Raw genomic sequence first — 19,079 nt, forward strand, 5'->3', positions numbered from 1 at the left:
GTCGTCGTAAACTAGTTTCGAACTCTGCTTCTGTACACGCGTATGTTTTGCACGTATATTTAACAAGCTGCTAATCAGTTTTAATACTTAATTAAATCTGCTTGTACTTGTTTCGTCGAACGAGATTACATAAGCAGATAATTATAATTACAAGCTACTTTCATGACAAACTTCCTTCCATTTCCAAATTAAGCAGATTTCATGAGTTAAAAAGTGTAAAATCCAGGTCAAGGTTGAGCTACATTCGAAATTGAAACATTCGAGAAATACGTACGGAAGAGTAGCGGACGTTTTAATAAACTACAACCAAGATAAAAAACTTTCTTTTACTTTGCACGACATCGATCAATTATTTGCTACACGGTTAGGTAAAAGGTAATTAATGCGTATACCGGATAAAAGATCTGCTACAGGTGCAAGTTCTGACCGGATGCGACCGAACGAATGTGAAATCGACGAAAACAAACGCGAACGATTTAAATAACAATGCATTGTTCATATGCCATTAGATGGTAATGAGAAAATCCGCAATCACTTAGTTGCCAAGCCAATACAAAACTCGAAAAATCACGTAGTGATAAATAATCGTTTGCCATTACAAATTCCGCAATTTCTAAATTTATCGAGAAATAAAGTTTTCAGAAGCAAATCAACGAAAGTCACGTTATTCCATTTCGCGATTCACGAATCTTGTCACATTTCAGCATTGATCGCATGCTTAATTTGGTAATTATTTATTCGTATCTCGGTCGCCTCTCCAGTTTTATTCTGCCTACGTTCTTTATCACAACAAACGATATTTTCCTCTCATTATGCTCAATTACCTGGCCATAAATGAATTTTGCAAGTAATTAGCAATAATTAATCCGATTCGTTTAAACACGGGCATGAGAAATATGATTACAACTTTCACGAAAATAATGTGCACCGTTTCGTCTTCGATATTCACGCGGCAACTACGATGTTTATTATTCGAAATAAATTACCGAAACAAAAGATGTATATTTTCAGCGGGCCTAATTAGTCCAAATTTACCATAACTTGGTACATCGTTTCATTTTGAAAAATTGGGGTTGGCCACTCCTTAGACGAAAGAAGAAACAGCAGAAACGTAACGGGGAGGAAAATTTGTTGGCTGTTTAGAATAATTTAGTTAGACGTCTCCTTATATGTACAACCATCTCTGCTGTCGCCTCCTCTAACCAAGGATGCCTCTTCGTAATGTCATATTATCTTCTAATCAACTACGTAAAATACTAATAATAATTCCCGAGATTCGTCTTGGAAATATAAAAACTCCTGTTACAAAACATTATAGCGGATCGATAGGAATACGAGACACGCAAATAGAAAAAGTGGTCTTGAAGGGAATCAAGTTTATCGAAACGTGAGAACATCCTTAGAAAACTGCATTAGTATGGAAACGAAGTATGGTTAATCCAACCACTACTTTTCTTCCATTATTGCGCGTGCCGATCGATTCTGACTGGTCTGAAACTATCGCAAAACGAATAATCTCTTGACAGAAATAAAAAGAGCAAGAGATAAAGAAAAAGAAAAATTCAACAGGCCTGAGAGAACGAACTATGTTCCCGCCTGAAGGAAGTAGAAATCGCGCGTGTAACAAGTACGCGAATGTGAAAGCGGAATGGCGGGCAGAAAAGGATCGAATCGGAGCATCTTAACAATTTATACGTCTCGTACGAATCGGACGCTTATGGCGAGATTGTGCCGTGTAGAATGGAGCCAGCGGCACGGCTCTCGATAAGAATCGTAAGTAGAGTATACAGAGCTGCGCGGTGGCTTTAATTTCGGTAGAAAATTGGCCGAGTTATCCGAGCAACATCGATAAGATACGCATTCGTTTCATTCAATTATCGCCTCCGCTTCGATAATCGGCACTTTCTTCCTGTCAGGTGGCCAGTTTATAAATCCCCTTAGAGAGGTTTTTCCTTGTAAACAGAACTCGATTTCGAGAATACGAAACGAGGATTCGACGTTCGATCATGCGCGTTTTCTTTCTCGCATTGGAAATCGGTTCTTTACGATTCTGTCCCCCATCCTCTGCGTATCTGCTCGTTTAAACGCGAATCGGTGTTTTCACGAAAACTAATTAAAGAACTCGCGGCGAAGCGAAAATTCCATTTAACCCTGACACGCTTGTGATCGAGGCCGATGCCACGAACGAGTCGTTAATGCCCTTAACCGCTGCCATTAATTAAAGGATTACGCGAATAAAACTGGTGGAAAGCCTGTTGAAAGCATTTTTCGACCTCTTTATTGCCTTATTTTATCGTTATCGAACGGTTAACCAGCCGATAGAATGGAGATACGGTTTTGCGTAAACGTCCTGATGAAATTGTTTTGTTAACGGCAACTGTTTGCTAACGGTAGTTTGTACCTAATTGTCTTCTGTTATATTGCATCCCGCGTGTTTAGTGTTCTCCAATCGATGCGTGTAGTAGCGTGACACATACGATCTTTTCCTAAAGAATCTACGAAAAGTTCAGAAAAACTAGGCTGTGATTTACAAAGTGTATGTGATCATGTTGGGTCGAATTAAATTGTCGCGTTCGCAGCTGGAAATAAAACGTACATACTTACGTACGTACTATACGTACGTAATACGTTTATAGTACTATATACTATAGTACATACAATAAACGTACGTAGTACGTTTGTAGTACTGCACGTATACTATAGTACGTACTATAAGCGTACGTAGTACGTTTGTAGTATTGCACGTATACTATAGTACATACAATAAACGTACGTAGTACGTTTGTAGTACTATACGTATACTATAGTACGTACTATAAGCGTACGTAGTACGTTTGTAGTACTGCACGTATACTATAGTACGTACTATAAGCGTACGTAGTACGTTTGTAGCACTGCACGTATACTATAGTACGTACTATAAGCGTACGTAGTACGTTTGTAGCACTGCACGTATACTATAGTACGTACTATAAGCGTACGTAGTACGTTTGTAGCACTGCACGTATACTATAGTACGTACTATAAGCGTACGTAGTACGTTTGTAGCACTGCACGTATACTATAGTACGTACTATAAGCGTACGTAGTACGTTTGTAGCACTGCACGTATACTATAGTACGTACTATAAGCGTACGTAGTACGTTTGTAGCACTGCACGTATACTATAGTACGTACTATAAGCGTACGTAGTACGTTTGTAGCACTGCACGTATACTATAGTACGTACTATAAGCGTACGTAGTACGTTTGTAGTACTGCACGTATACTATAGTACGTACTATAAGCGTACGTAGTACGTTTGTAGTACTGCACGTATACTATAGTACGTACTATAAGCGTACGTAGTACGTTTGTAGTACTGCACGTATACTATAGTACGTACTATAAGCGTACGTAGTACGTTTGTAGTACTGCACGTATACTATAGTACGTACTATAAGCGTACGTAGTACGTTTGTAGTACTGCACGTATACTATAGTACGTACTATAAGCGTACGTAGTACGTTTGTAGTACTGCACGTATACTATAGTACGTACTATAAGCGTACGTAGTACGTTTGTAGTACTGCACGTATACTATAGTACGTACTATAAGCGTACGTAGTACGTTTGTAGCACTACACGTATACTGTAGCACGTACTATAAACGTACGTAGTACGTTTTGTAGTACTATACGTATACTATAGTACGTATTATAAACATACGTACTATAAGTATTACCTTTTTTCTTTTCTTTTTCTTTTTCGTTCCATGTTCCAACTCTTCCATTTTCCGTTTTCTTATTTTTCAGAAACAATTCTAATAAATTATAGATAACGGATACTATCTGTTGAGCGAAAGTCTAGTAACCATAGTAAACATGATGATATCTCGTATTTTTCATAACTTTCATAGTATTTGGAAAGCATCAATCGCAATGTGAAATTCAATTGTACGACTCAGATTATTTATTTACTATTTCCAAACGTGCGGTTGCCAGATTCTCACGCAAGGAAAGAAATATTTAACAAAGCAGAATTTCCTTCTAAAAAGATCAAATACACATATGTCGAAATATAATACAATTTAGTTAGTCAGAAATTTATACTTTTACGATTTGAACCGAATAATTAAAATTTCAATAGAGATTTGTTTTACCAATTAAAAATTACAAAGAATATTCTATGCATTTTTACATCTTTAAATTTCTTATAAATTGCATGAGCATCCGCAGTCCAGTGACGATAAAAGCGAAACATATCGTAGGATGTAGAACGCGCGTGGAGAAAATTTAATAGAATTGTGGATCATGTCGAGTGATATGTAAACAGATTGACAAATAATTCTAAAAATAGACGGTGCGTTTGAATATGATTCAACGATCTCATCTCAATCGTAATACGTCGTGTTCATGAAATATACACGCGGAGAGCAATTGCATATAGAATTAATGTTTATCATCACGCGAGTAATTTTCTACCAATTTATACGAACATTACAGACGGCAGGAACAACTTTATCGTTCAGAAGAATAAATACACGCGTTAACCTCTCGTGAGCTCGTCGACACAAAAATTATCGAGCACGAGACGTTATGTCGTAAAGGAAAATCGAAATGACCTAACGATCTTAATTAACTGACAAATCAACTCAACTTTAGGCAAATTACTTACAAGCCAGGACAGTGCGAACGATTTCCAATGAACTTAAATTCAACTCTCGTTTCTCGAGTCCGTTCAGCTACTGGCATCAACCCAGACACGTGACACACACGCAGCATCATAATTGTTGGCCATTCATGTCGTACAAGGTGATTTCATGCAAACGAAAATCCGGCGAACATGCTAGAATTGGAAAACACGGACTGTTTCAGAATCGTATTTCGATACAAACTGTAATTACTTGAGGAAGAAAGTGCGTTAACAAATATTTACTATATTACTAGACATATAGAACCGATCAATCTCTAATTTTCTATTTACATACGTGCATATTCACGTAAACAAACAGATGAAATTTGTACGTTTTATTATACGAAATATAATTTAGAATTTTAAGTAAACTTGTTTCATTTGCATATTAAGATTATTTAAAAGCCTCGTACTGTATTTAAATAACTTGTGCTATTTTATGCTATAAGTAATAAGCTTGCGCTAATTTACGACGTTACATGCATATTAACGAAATGATTAATTCTATTAATAAATATTATTACGATGAAAACTGTACGTGTTGTTACCATCGCTTCGATAAACGATATTACAAAGAAATTTTAGACTTAAGCAGAAATTGTTTAATCAGTGTTTACCAATTAACATTCGTCACAGTCGAATTTAAACTATTGGAAGAAAGATCGAACAACTGTCTTCCTTCTTCTAAAACCGAGCCTTTTTCCATCGTCCTGCCAAATATGCTATTGTAAGTCTCAAAAGTGGAGTTCGTGCACACGTGCACAAATAACATATGTTATTTACGACTGTTATTGCTCTCTCTGCTTGTTTTACATTCGTAACAGCTATCAATAAATTATGTACAGACATTTAACGAGCCGACAATTATGTATCTGCCGAGTCTTCTCACGCGAAAAGTTGTACGTTACTTTCTCAGATGCACATTAATACCAACACACTGATGCGGTACCAAATTAGGAAAGCAAACCCGATAAACGCAACGTGGTTCAAAATGATAATTACGAACGAGCCGTTGCTCTCAAAGAGACGCAACATACTTTTAGGGAGTAAAAGTTTTATCACGTGCAATCGTGTAGAAATCAAACACAACACGTAAGTCTAAAATCAAAAGTTATTCTCGCAATTGCCATTGTAATTATCATTTTTATACTAAACCTTTCTCGACTGAAGCTAATATTTCTTAAAATTCCGTATAAAAGTCTCTCACGAATACTCGAGGAAAATCGATTACCGGAAAGAGAAGATAGTTATAATTGTCGTTGAAGCATAGCTGGCGTCTGTGTATGTCTTTCTACGTCTGAATCGCTCGGCGATCGAAACGAAACAGACAGAATTGTACAAAATTTAGCTATGACAATCGCATTGGCTGCTATACCAAAATAGCGACAACATCGATGCGTACGATATGAAACGAGCAGAAAATAGAAGAATCGAGCGTCTCTCGCAGACGAGATTTCTGGCAGTAAAATCCGCAAAGACAAAGGAGCAGCGCGAGAGAGAGAGAGAGAGATCGTGTTTCGATATTCCCGCGAGTCTGACTCACCTCGTGCCAGCACGTGTTCTACCTGCCCGCCTTCGGAGGACCTCTTGGTTCTCCATATCCTCCTCCCCCCAGCCCTTCACACACGTGCTCGCGCGTGCGCGCACTATACATCGCCATACACTAAATGGACCGCCATAACCACTTATACTCGTCTCTCCCTCGTATTTACCAGTACAGAGAAACTCGCATCAGGTAACCCTCCGTCCCTTTCACCCTTCGTCCTTTCGTTTTCTCTACAGGATCGTGTCATCTTTACTTGCCATATTTCACTTATTTATTATCTACTTGTTATTCATTTCGTTTGCCTGCTTGTTACCTGGCGCGTTCAGTTTACGCATTTCAGAAGCTAAGAAGTTCATTGAAACGTTGAAGTTGAAAGTTGGCATCAACATCTCACTTATTGACTACATCATAGTGAGGTGTTATAAAGCCGACTGGACTCAACAGTGACGACTCGAATAACGCTACCTTATGCTATTTGGTATCGTAAAATATTAGGATCATAAAATCTAAGAATGCTGTTGGACAACTGTTGTAACAATGCCGAAGATCGGGCTATTACCAAGGAACGAGCAACCAAATTTATTGACCGAACTAACGGAGATTTTAACGGTGCCGTTCCGATCACTTTAAGTCCGATTGTATATTTTCCTAAGGTTGAAGCCTACCTTAAATCAATGCCAAATATGAGAAAAGTACTATGCATGGCTAATTATTTTTCAAATCAGCTTTACGTTAAACGTCTCTCCGAAGAGGAGTAAATGTTTCACGTTCGCCAAAACGAGAACGAGGTGGAAATATAAAAATTGGAGAATCACGGCAGAATTCACCGTGCAATCTTCGTCCCCGTCCCCTCTTTGCCACCCCTTTCCTCTTCTCTTTCTTCTTCTTCCGTCAACCGGAGGAACTCTCCCTCGTGGTAATCCTGTTTCTCTCTGACCCTGTTTTTCTTCGTCCCTCTCTCCAGCTCCCCCTTTCCTCCCTCGTATACTGCGCTGTCCTTCGAGCTGCTCGTTCCTACACGAGGTTCGTCCTCGTCTATCTCATCGGTATTCGAGAGGTTCTCTCGGAGCTCGTGGGAAAATGAGGCAGGTGGTAGTTAGATCTCTGAGTCCAGAAACGAGAGATGTGCCTCTCCGCCCGGCAGCGCCATTCATTCGTACGCGTACGTTGTACGTGTGTACACGGTACACGCTTATGTGTACACATCTACAGACGCGTACAGCTGGGGACAAAGATAAGTGGACAGGTAGTGGAAATAGTTGTATCAACGAGCTTTCGTTAAACACGACTTGTTTGTACGAAAATGAAAGTATATTAATTTCAATTAGCGGGAAGGAATTTCACCAGCACTCTAACGAGACACGGCTATCGTGATTGCATCGATGAAATTTCAAACGTATCTGAAAATATACATAGACGTTGCGACATACTTATCGCAGGTATACACTTCTCAAGGATCACCGAACCATCCGAGTCTCGTAACTTCCATATACGTTTTTTAATTATGACTCGTTTTTATTCCATTTCTATTAGGTTGTCCGAAAAGTAGCTTTCTTTCGCAAACGTGTTTTTGACAACAGTGCACCTTCGCACGAAACCAAGTCTGTGAAATGTCGCCGTGTTTATCTCGACAGAACAAAACGGATCGTGCGTAATTCGACAAAATAACATCAAGCAAAATGTTCTTGCGCATCTATCGTTCCCATCACCAGAACTCATTAGTTAATTACTTGACACGACGAACCAGATCCGCAGAGTAAAGAGACAATACCCTTTAGATTTAAGCATTAGATTCAACTAGAATCGAACATACTATAAACTCTTATAATTAGTTATAAGTTACAGTACCACGCCAAAATAATTTACTTATAATTCTCGATGAGAATTGATTGTAAAAGGTCTACCAAATAAAAAAAAATCTATCGTTCCCTTAAAAACGAAAGTACTGAACTAATTCTCCGGTACCTGCGCTCTTATTTTTCTTCCCGACTGTATTCGGTTAGCAATTAAGTGATTGTGAATTTTATCAATACCACCTAACGATAAAATTCACAATCACTTAGTTGCCAACCGAATATATCAGCGTATATTATTTATGGGGACGTTTGAACAGGCAGAAATAATGTTGTAAGAAGCGAACCCTATCGATGAGAGGACGGTACATATTTTTGTGCGATGGACAGAGCCAGTAGCAATTAACCGGTGCTCCTTAACGAGAGCTTCCGGCTCGATTAACAAGAAATCATGAGAGTTTCGGCGACGCCTTTTTAAGTGGCTGTCGCGCTTGTCGCTTCGTTAATAAGTCGACAAAGTACTGTCTCGTGATACCAAGCGGAGGAAGGGCTGTAGGGGGATGTATACGTGTAACTGGAAACCTGAGAAATTGGGTTTCGTTCGATGAGTCAGACCGTATTTACGGTTAATCAATTTCAGACGCGAGGGACTCTTAATTGCCATATTTATTCGCAGTTATAATCGCAGCTACGTAACGCTTAAAATTTTCCCAACGTTGCTGCGAGGAATTAAATTCTCCATATAACCGCGTCTTTATCCAGAGAGTTGTTGCGATCGAATACTAAACTAATCTAACGAACGAAGAAAATTGTGCAATAACGAAAGGAAATTTCATCTAATTAGCTGTTTTTAACTTTATCGACGAGTTTATTCAGCTGGAGAAAGGATATGTCTTTAATCGGAGCGTATACGTTCAAATCTAACGTTTCTTCTTGGTGTCAGCTTTTCAAAATTCGATAAAATTCTCACGATTATTCGCTAAATGAGACGAATTTGAAATTTTCTTCAAATCTCACATGGTAGTTTAGATTTAATTTTAAGCTGAGAAGATTAATTTTAAGAAGAGGAAGATTACGAGCAACGTGCTCGGTTAAAGACAATAAATTTCAAACAATTATCGTCGACAATGAAACGATGGCGAATATCTTAATAAGGAATTCAGGGGTGAGATTTCATCTTTCGCAATTTCTGTAAAATTATGATTCTTATTTACCTCGGCTTCTCTCATTTTTAAACCAAGTGGACATGTTTGTACATTGATCTCGATCGAAAAATGCGTTGTTGTCACTATGTAAGAAATTATACGTAAGGAATTTATAATGGCTGCTGTTGGACTACATTCGGAACACGGTCTGCAAGCAATCGAAGTCACGAGAGAACGATAAATGCCGTCGCAAATTACGAAGAAATTAAATGGACGAAACGCACATGTAACGCAGCGTGAAACGCGACATGTGCATACGAATTTCGTTCGGTCATCGTCGACGACTTCCTTAAAGGGTCTCTCGTCTCAATTTCGAAAGAAATTATGAGAACCGTGAGTCAGCTCTGCTGGAATTTCAGGATAAGGAACGGCCGCGTCTATCAAATATACCTGCGGACATATCCGGCGTAGGTGGTCCTCGGTTACATTTCTGAAAGCTGCGTCACGGTCAACGTTAAACGGCAAAATCCATCCTAATCTCCTTGCCACGTCGAATAACCAAAAAGGATTCCTCAGATTTCCCGTCTTGATTCTTCCTTTTTAATCGCTACGTAGCTACGTATTCGGAATTTTTTTACACGAGAGATCTAGCTATACGAAACACGTAGCGGTAATGGCATAAACTAAAGGATATATCCCACTGACGCACACGGTGCGTCCGTATAAATGGTTACAAGACGCAAATGTTGCGATTTTGGCTTTAAAGATCGAGTTAGGAAGCGACTAAAAATTGTTATTATCCAAACTAAAGATATCTTCTAAGCAGCAGAAGAGGAGGAGGAACGACAGGGAGGGAACGACAGTTAGAAATAAGTAAAGGCAATATAAGAGATGTAATCTTCCAAAGCCGAAAGGCACGGACTAAGATTAAATAAATAATAAATAATAATAACTAAAGATATCTTCTATGAAAGAAATATACGCGGGTAAAGTACGAGAGAAAATATACGCGATATCAAAGGTGAATAAATTCTTGACAATTTGAACTAGCCAAATAACAACAATTTAGACTGATTTTGCAAGTCTTGCTTGTTCGTCTACTAACACAGAACTGGATTACTCTATGTCTCTTTGACGAATTACTTGTAAAACTTACTTCCGCGATGAAATTAATACTTCTCTTACATTTTCAATACTAAACAGATTATGTATTAGACGAGCGAAACTGTAAAGTACTTAACAGTGATATAGTAGTGTTCCCGAAATAATAAAGCTAAAATGAAAGATTCAGATTTATAGACTTACAGCGTTAAACGGTACATTTGCAGGTAGAAAGTAGCCGAGAAGCGATTTTCTTGGAGTAATTTAGTCTGGTCGAAAAGGAACTGCCTGGAGATCGTTTCCTTTTATTTCTACACTACCAGCAATTTATACCGGTCATTGTTTGCCCGTGGGTGGAAAGAAGAAAGACGAAGACGAGAGAAGGCCTTTAATTTTCAGTGTCTCAGGCCCGTGCTCGACACAATGCGCCCTGTTCCTTTTCAGCTTCGGTGTCCTCCCCCTTGAGCGCAGACCGACGGCTGCGTGCTATACGCGTGGGAAAACCGAGCACGTGCGCAATCTTCAACACAAGACCCCACAATGGACGCCTTTGGGGCCCTATCGGAGCCACTTCGTGCCCCTTCTTTCAAGACGTTGGCTAGCAGTTCTCTCCCTCTATCGATTTTAACTCCTAACGTGACACCAACTCGTTTGCAATGCCCATCGAAATGTTCCACTTTATGGATTAAATATATTTATTTATTTGTTGGGATTATATATTCGTGTAAATTTGACCGTAAAATTCGTATATACAAGTCATTGTATAATAGTTGTATTTCACATCGAGACATTCCAGCTTATCTTTCGTATAATTTTCTAATTTTTTCTACACATTTTACCGTAGAATTTTTCACGCACATCTTTCGTATTCGTCCATCTTCGACATCATGTTCCGCGTGGTTTGTCAATTTTTTGCACGGGACCTTTCTGTGTTTCGAAATATTTAATTTAAAGATTCTCTGCGAAGAATCGATACTCATCGCTTGAAATCGATATTCTCGACATAAAATTTCTCTGACACGGCGAGAAACGTTGATCAGATGCTTGCAAATCAGCTTGAATGGATGAAACGCGTAACGATACGACACGCAAAAATTCTCAACAACCGAGCATCGGATGTCTGATATGATCAATAAGCAATTCTACCTCGCTATTATGCGATGACTCGACGCACGTGCTGAAGTCCTCAAACAACTCGTTAAAATCACATTCAGTCCGTACACTCTCGCACAATGGTAATTCGATTCATGTTCTTCGTGTTATTTTACGTTTGATATTTTCTTATAAAATATCCCTGAAATTGAAAGCGCGAACATTTGCCCGTCATTCGTCTGACAAAAACAAAATAATAATTCTACTTGGTACCTGTCCAAGCCTAGCAATTTATTATTTGAACATAAAACTCTCTTTCTATTCCTATTAAATTCACAACAAAGTATATATCTTTTATTAAAAAAAAAACACACCGCAGACGACGAAATTTTCCAAAAAAGAGAATGAAATTTTGCTGTTCAAGGATGCCGATGATCTTCATGTTATTTTAAGTTTGATATTTTCTTATAAAATATTCCTGAAATTGAAAGCGCGAACATTTGCCCGTCATTCGTCTGACAAAAACAAAATAATAATTCTACTTGGTACCTGTCCAAGCCTAGCAATTTATTATTTGAACATAAAACTCTCTTTCTATTCCTATTAAATTCACAACAAAGTATATATCTTTTATTAAAAAAAAAACACACCGCAGACGACGAAATTTTCCAAAAAAGAGAATGAAATTTTGCTGTTCAAGGATGCCGATGATCTTCATGTTATTTTAAGTTTGATATTTTCTTATAAAATATTCCTGAAATTGAAAGCGCGAACATTTGCCCGTCATTCGTCTGACAAAAACAAAATAATAATTCTACTTAGTACCTGTCCAAGCCTAGCAATTTATTATTTGAACATAAAACTCTCTTTCTATTCCCATTAAATTCGCAACAAAGTATATATCTTTTATTTAAAAAGAAACACCGCAGACGACGAAATTTTCCAAAAAATAGAATGGAATTTTGCTGTTCAAGGATGCCGAGTTCCAAGTAAACAAGGGGTATCCTGTTACGCGATTAGTATTATTTTGATGGGGGAAAAAAAACGAAGAGGTGGAAGGTCGAAGGAAGCTAGGCGATTCAGGTTTTACCGGAAGATCCTGCGGAAGCGGAGCGAGGTCGCCGTGCGTACACGGAAGTGATGACGTGTGTCGGGAGCGGGTATTGCGAGCACGTGCCATGAGGTAGCATTCAATTAAAAAAAGAGGAAGGGCAGAAAAGGCCATTTAAATAGGGCGAAGTGCACACGGTGTGTGCACAAGCCGCCAGGTGAACTCGACATTCCGTGAGAATGCTCTCACTTCTCCTCCTTTTTTTCTCCTCTTGTTGTTCTTCGTGGTTACTCGGAGCGAACAGTAGGTCAGAAGGTCCGGCGTGTTTGCGTCAGGAGATGCTAACGGCACAGCATGCAAATTTTACCTCTTCTAAACACGAACAGCCCGGCGAACGAGCATGTTTCGCTCGAAAGAATTTCCACAATCCCTTTCATCCACTGATCCTCACGAACGAATTTTAAACATTGTTTCACTCTACGGTAAAAATATCGATTCGCTTTTCTTCGAGACAAATGAATTCACGTGTTGAACGCAAAAAAAGAGAACTCTGGTTTTTGTGGAACAAAGTAACCCCTCGATGTTTACGTCTTTACGTGATTAACTTTCATCTGCGAACTTACAGTCCTCTTGGGACTCGAGTCTTATTGAACGTCGGGTTAATACACGGCGATACAATGAGAAACAATAGCGAAACGATCAGATCACATAGTAACTGGGTAATCGATACCATGACAATAGAATATGGTAAGTATAATAAAAACAATCCACCATAATGGTAAAGACGTTCCAGATGTATTTTCTTTGCTCGTGCAAATACAGAAGACCCGAAGAAGCTTTGAACAAATGTTTAATTAGTCTTCAAAGTATGGATTTTCCTCAGCTTCGTCGAAAATATGAGATTCCATAAATATCAGCCATCTGTTACTTACTTACGTACACAAGAGCCGCTATAATTTCCTATTAAGCTTCGTCTTTCACCGATTTAAATAATAAATAATACTTTGACGATCAACGACATCGAATTAGGTAACAGCGAATCCACGAGGGGAGGGAAAAAAACTATCATAAGGAACAGTAACAAGTATACAATTGTTATCCGTGGGGGTAGCCCCTATGAAAACCCCTCAGATATTAGCTAACCGGAAATCGACGCGTGCGAACCGATGTCACAGGGGTTGATATTCGAGATAGAAAAGAAGGGGATCACGATTTCGTTGGCACGAGCCAAACGACTGGCGACATATGTTCACCAACAGCTGATATACTTGCTAATAAGTCTCTCTCTCTTTTCCTCTTACACGTCGTTGGAATAAATGATAACCGCGAGCATACACGAAACATGGGAAATTTCATGGCTGTGAGAAAACTTGTTAACGCCGCACGTGTTCCGTGATCCGAAACGATACGTTTTACTTCGAAAGTTTTACTGTGTATGCGTGACAATGATATATAAAGTAAAAGAATATGCTGCTCTTTATCATAAATCGAGCGAGCAAATTTATTATCATTTATTCGACTAACTCAATTTTTGCAAACGTAAATATAATATAAATTAAATTACTAAACCTAAATGTACCTATTTATAAATCAGGGTTAGTACTCCACTTTTTGAAAAATACAAATTAAAAATGGGTCTTTTCTAATACTTTTTATACTCTATTACTCTATTTACTCTACTTACTTTATTACTTACTTATTACTTTATTTTACTCTAATACTTTTTCTATTCTATTTTTCTAGAATTTTTCCATTCACTTCGTATTTCTACATTTTCTGCGTTTCTCTGTTTCTTCGCTATCTAAACTAAAAAAAAAAAAAAAAAAAGAACACCATCGTTCTCGATAAAAAGAAAGTAAGTGGAAAATGGACAATTTTGTCTGTAGTTGGACGAAAGTATCGCACGAAATACGCCAAATATGGAAATATTGGAAACGTTGCGGTCACTTCCTATTAGCAAAACGTAATCTAGTCATCGTATGTATTCTTACGAGGATACATTAAACATACGGACATAAAAGATAGGTTACATGGTGAATATATTGATTGCACTTGCGTACTCTGTTACGCTTAATATGTATATATGTAGTTGGATGACTGACGTAAGTCCTACACGAGTTCAGCACGTGCGGTCATCGTCTAGAAGCTATTGTATAACGCGCGTAATCCTCCACGTGGATTAATCGAGACGTTGAATTAACTTTGTATTATTCGCCGACGCAGTTGGAACTTCTCTACCCACCCGGGTCGTGCAAAAACAACGAACAATGAACTATGAGCGGCACGTGAGAGGAAGCTGACTTGAAATCGAGTCGGCACGTGGCCGTATTAAGTATGTTTCACCGATTGGCATCGTTCTAATGGACTGTTGTCGTTGATCGCGATAATCCACGTGGGACAGATATCATTAACAATAGTTGTACGATCCTAACCCGATCGATAACCGGACGTATTTTATTTTTTCATTCTTTTTTTTTTTTTTTAATAAATGTTCCAACAGATTTCACGTTAATTAGAAAATTCATTTTCAAGCGTATGAGAAACATAAGAGAAACGACGTTTCGTTATTCGGTTGGACAGCGAAAAGCGAGCATTACGTAAATCCAAAAATTCGTTTCCAGACATACAGACGCGATAAGGCTACGTTTTACAAAGTATAATCGTCGTCGTAGCAGCAGAGACGTTAAAAACAATCGTCGATTCGAAAACGGTTCGCCAATCTCTCGCGAAATTATTTGAAATTTTGCATGGATGAAAAACAGGGAAAACGAAAGGTGCCGAATACATTGAAATATAAAATGAACGGGCAAGAGCCTGTTACTTAGGTCTTTCACTTTTATCCTCGCGATTAATTTCAAAACGAAACGAGAAAGCGAAAAGAGTGGCAAATGATCGCGCATGCTTCAGGTCGCAACGACTGCACTTGCGATAACGGTAGCCCCGTTTTGGAATGAGAGAAATGCGCCGCATTCATTCGTTTCGATTCGTCGGTGTCGTCTCGATTTCGCGCGACTGTCGTTTCTCGAACGTTCATCGAAACAATCCACTAGGTTTCAATGGGCGGCTACCGTTTTTCGGTGCTCGAACGCATCATCTTTGCCGCTTTATTACACCGGCAATACGATCGCTATGAAACAGCCCTAAGACTTCAATCAACATTTTTCATTATCACTTTTTGCGCTCTCGGGGAAACCAATCAACGTATACTGTTACACGTGGAGATTTCATTTACCGGCTGGTTAAATTATGAATCGCGATCTTACAAACGAGATGGGTAACTTTATACAGATTGGAGGTAGTAGCGACACATCGAGTAATGATAATTTGTTTCGATCAATTTAACCGGTGCATTCGTCTTCGCTAGTTGTCAAGTCGACTTATTTAAATCGATTAATTTTTCTCGCGGATAATTAGACGATATAAATATACCGGTGTAATTTATGCGAGTTAAAAATCGCTTCAAATTTTGAAAGATTATTTATCAACATGCAACTCTTGCGATTAGTATTACAACGGACAAGACACGCTACCAGTATGATTTCATTACCATTAATTACCAGCTATGAATTATTTATTGTAATTCTTTACGACGACTGGAAAAAGCTTCGTCATCTTTTATCGTTTACGACAAAAATTAATGCAACATCGTATCTCGTTATACGCGCTTCGTATAAATGAAAATATGCTCCATAGAAAATTTGACGAGCCAACGAATCCGTTCTTCGCCGGCTACACTCCGATTACGAAGAATCCTCGATATCGTCGATTCGAACTACGCCAAGTGAGAATTGCGTCGCGGAGTACGGCGAAACACGCGCGAAATATAAACTTCCCGTTTAAATGGAAATTCAAGCGCAACTGACCATTGCTTACATACTTATATACGTAGAACCGCAAAACGTTAACCATTGCCCGGAGCACCAGCAGCTAATTGGAATCCGCGGATGCGAGCGACAAGGGAATGAAGCAGGTAAAAGGCTGCTGGACATCCGCGAAACAAAGAATAAGAGAAAGAAGAGACCGAGGAGTTTCGCGTTATCTCGGCATCGCGTAAGTTCTACGGAGGTGCCGGCGTCGTTAGGGACACGTGCAATTGGCTGGCTTGAAGGGAGTAGCGAAGAAAGAAAGAAAAAAGAAAAAAAAAGAGAGGAAGCCGAGGAAGGTATGGACACGAAGACGAAGAAGAAGACGAAGAAGAAGACGAAGGATGCCTCGTAAAATCGCGGTAGCAAGAAGAAGGTGGTCGGACGAGGGAGAACCGAGACAGGAGAAGAAGGATGGAACTAACGTGCGTAATTATTCGGTGCGAACGATGTTTAAGTGCCCCACTGGCGCAGAAATAAGCGTGGTAGTTGGCAGAAAGAGCCGAGGCGAGGAGGGAAAAGATGGGAGAAAGAGGCGAAAAAAAGAATAATTGAAGGAATGGCCACGCAAACCGAGAAGGATAGAGAAAGATTGGAGGGGGGTACGAAGTGTATAATTCAGCAAAAGCCTGGACGAAATTAGTATCTGGAAGTGCTTGCAGCAAGCGGCAGGATGTACACGTGAGGCACGCCGAGTTATTCATTCCGGACGATGACTATCCAAAGCGAAGGACGATTTTACGATCGTCTTGGCGAAATTAAACCTCGGCCCGAACAAATCCACCCGAGGGCTACTTTCGACCAATTTTCGACGGCGATCAATTGGCCAAACTGAAAATCTGTAATCTTTTCGTTCGTGCGCGGCTTTAAATCGAGCCGTATACATAGGTAGATACGTTGACGCATGAAAATCACTTCTCCGAGCGTGGCGTCGCGTGTAATTGCACCGCCGACAGAGAAATTCTTGAGATCGATAAACGAAAGATTGTTCCGAGAATCGAAGAATGGCACGCACATTCGTAACTCGTTTGTATAATTTTCAAATAATCTTACGGAAAGGGATATTCGGACTTTGCAACTGTGATCATCCGGCGAAATACTGAAACTAACGATATACACAGCCTTGGGCTCATAGTCGATAGCGGTCAATTAAAAAATACCGCGTAAATAGAAAATCGTTACACCGCAGAAATTAGATCATTTTGTCGACATCGTGTCATTTATATAAACGCGTAAAAACAATTGAAAATTGCCTGTAGTCTCGATCGATGAACGGGATATTCGCTTAAACAGATAAACTTCTCACGCTTTTCTATTATCCGCCAATTCAGTTTGTTCCGACGTGATAGGATATCACGAGGTTTATCCGTGCATCTGACAACAAAACTGATCGCTCTTCTTCTCTTTCGTGTCGAGCGTTTAATATCAAGAAACGATAATGACTTTGTAAGCATATCGTTAAAAACGCATTTTCAGTGGTTGCGGTTGCTGCAAACGAAAAACGGAAAAAAGACAACCAGAGTACCGTTCTTTTGCAAGTGTTCTTCGAATAATGATTGCACGAGGAAAAATACGGTTACGGTTTCCTAAATAAGTGAATATAAATTAAACATGACATCGTAAGCTTCTTTCAGCAACGAAGAAACCGTAATATAAGAGTACCGTCGAACATAAATTATTCGACCGATTACGATTCTCTTAGACAAATTCAAAATTAAATCATCAGCCATCTAAAACCATATTTTCAACAAGACGAACAAGATACGTTAAATTCTCATCGAAAAAATTAGAAGGTAAATGTTGGACCGCTTCCGGAGACAAAAAGAACCTAAATAATCATGATATCTGTAAAAGTACGCCTCGAAGAACGATCGAAGACGTTAAGGTATACGTCTTAAAGAAGGCCTAGACGACCGCGCTAATTGTCGCATTCGGTAATACGGTCGGCGGCCAACGAAGACTCTGTGCTACGCCCACGCGACACTCGTAATAAACGATTCATCACATCCTTTTCATAACGCTGAGTTTTATCGCGCAACGTTTGTGTTCGCATCCGCGGCGTGTCTCTCACGCGACACCGGAGTTAATACGCAGCAGAAAATGATTGATCAATTGGCGGAGAGGAAACGATGAGCGCGAGCGCGACCGGCTACGGTGCTATGATTTCGCGGTGACTTGGTAGCATAGACGCACGTACCGTGATTCAGTAACGTGTAACTAGTGGGATTGCGATCGGGAGGACGCCGGACTTGTGCCCAGCACGCTCCTCCAGGCTGCTCCTCTTCGACGAGGATAAAACTATCGACCGGTGAGAAGGTACGACGAGGATGAGATTACGATAAGAAGACGTAGCACGAGTTGTATACCCTCCTCGGGGCACTAGAATGGAAAAAGGAGGAAGACTAGGTGGAACGAGAAGGGGTCTCGCTCTCTTTCTCTTTTTCTCTTTTGCTGTATAGTTTACTCTTGCGGCAGAGACGAAGAGGACGTGGATACTGGGTCCTTCCGTATGAGCGCACGTTCGTGAAACAGCAAGCCGAAAGGAGTTAGGAGAGAAAGAGAAGAGAACGTTAAGCCGTGCATACCGTGGCACGACTACCCGAGGAGTATCAGAAGAGGTAGGAAATACGGGCTCGAACGGTAGGTGCAACGAGGACAAAGAAACGGTGACGATGGCTTGGTGTGGGCGCGTGTCTGGCAGCTGCCGCTTACAGGTGGTGTGCTTGCTTGGGAACCAACCTCTACGGACCGTTCCCACGGAAGGCCTGTCCCCCACTAGGGACCCTGACAGCAGCCCCTCGCCCCACCCTGC

General features: G+C 39.8%; 1 protein-coding gene across 6 annotated transcripts in view; it reads right to left on the reverse strand.

Moving 5' to 3' along the window:
• Nucleotides 1-19,079, reverse strand: part of LOC100744994 (tubulin polyglutamylase TTLL4-like) — a 244,962-nt gene that overhangs the window by 221,518 nt on the left and 4,365 nt on the right. For 2 of the 6 annotated variants that reach the window (XM_012386643.3, XM_012386651.3), the window contains exon 3: nucleotides 4,659-4,829. The exons of the other annotated variants lie outside the window; for them this stretch is intronic. The gene's annotated coding sequence lies outside the window, so the exon portion shown is untranslated. The remainder of the gene's footprint in view (nucleotides 1-4,658; nucleotides 4,830-19,079) is intronic. 6 annotated transcript variants of the gene reach the window in all.

This window comes from Bombus impatiens, unplaced genomic scaffold (assembly GCF_000188095.3).
Source record: "Bombus impatiens unplaced genomic scaffold, BIMP_2.2 scf_0027, whole genome shotgun sequence".
In the NCBI taxonomy this organism is placed as follows: domain Eukaryota; kingdom Metazoa; phylum Arthropoda; class Insecta; order Hymenoptera; family Apidae; genus Bombus; species Bombus impatiens.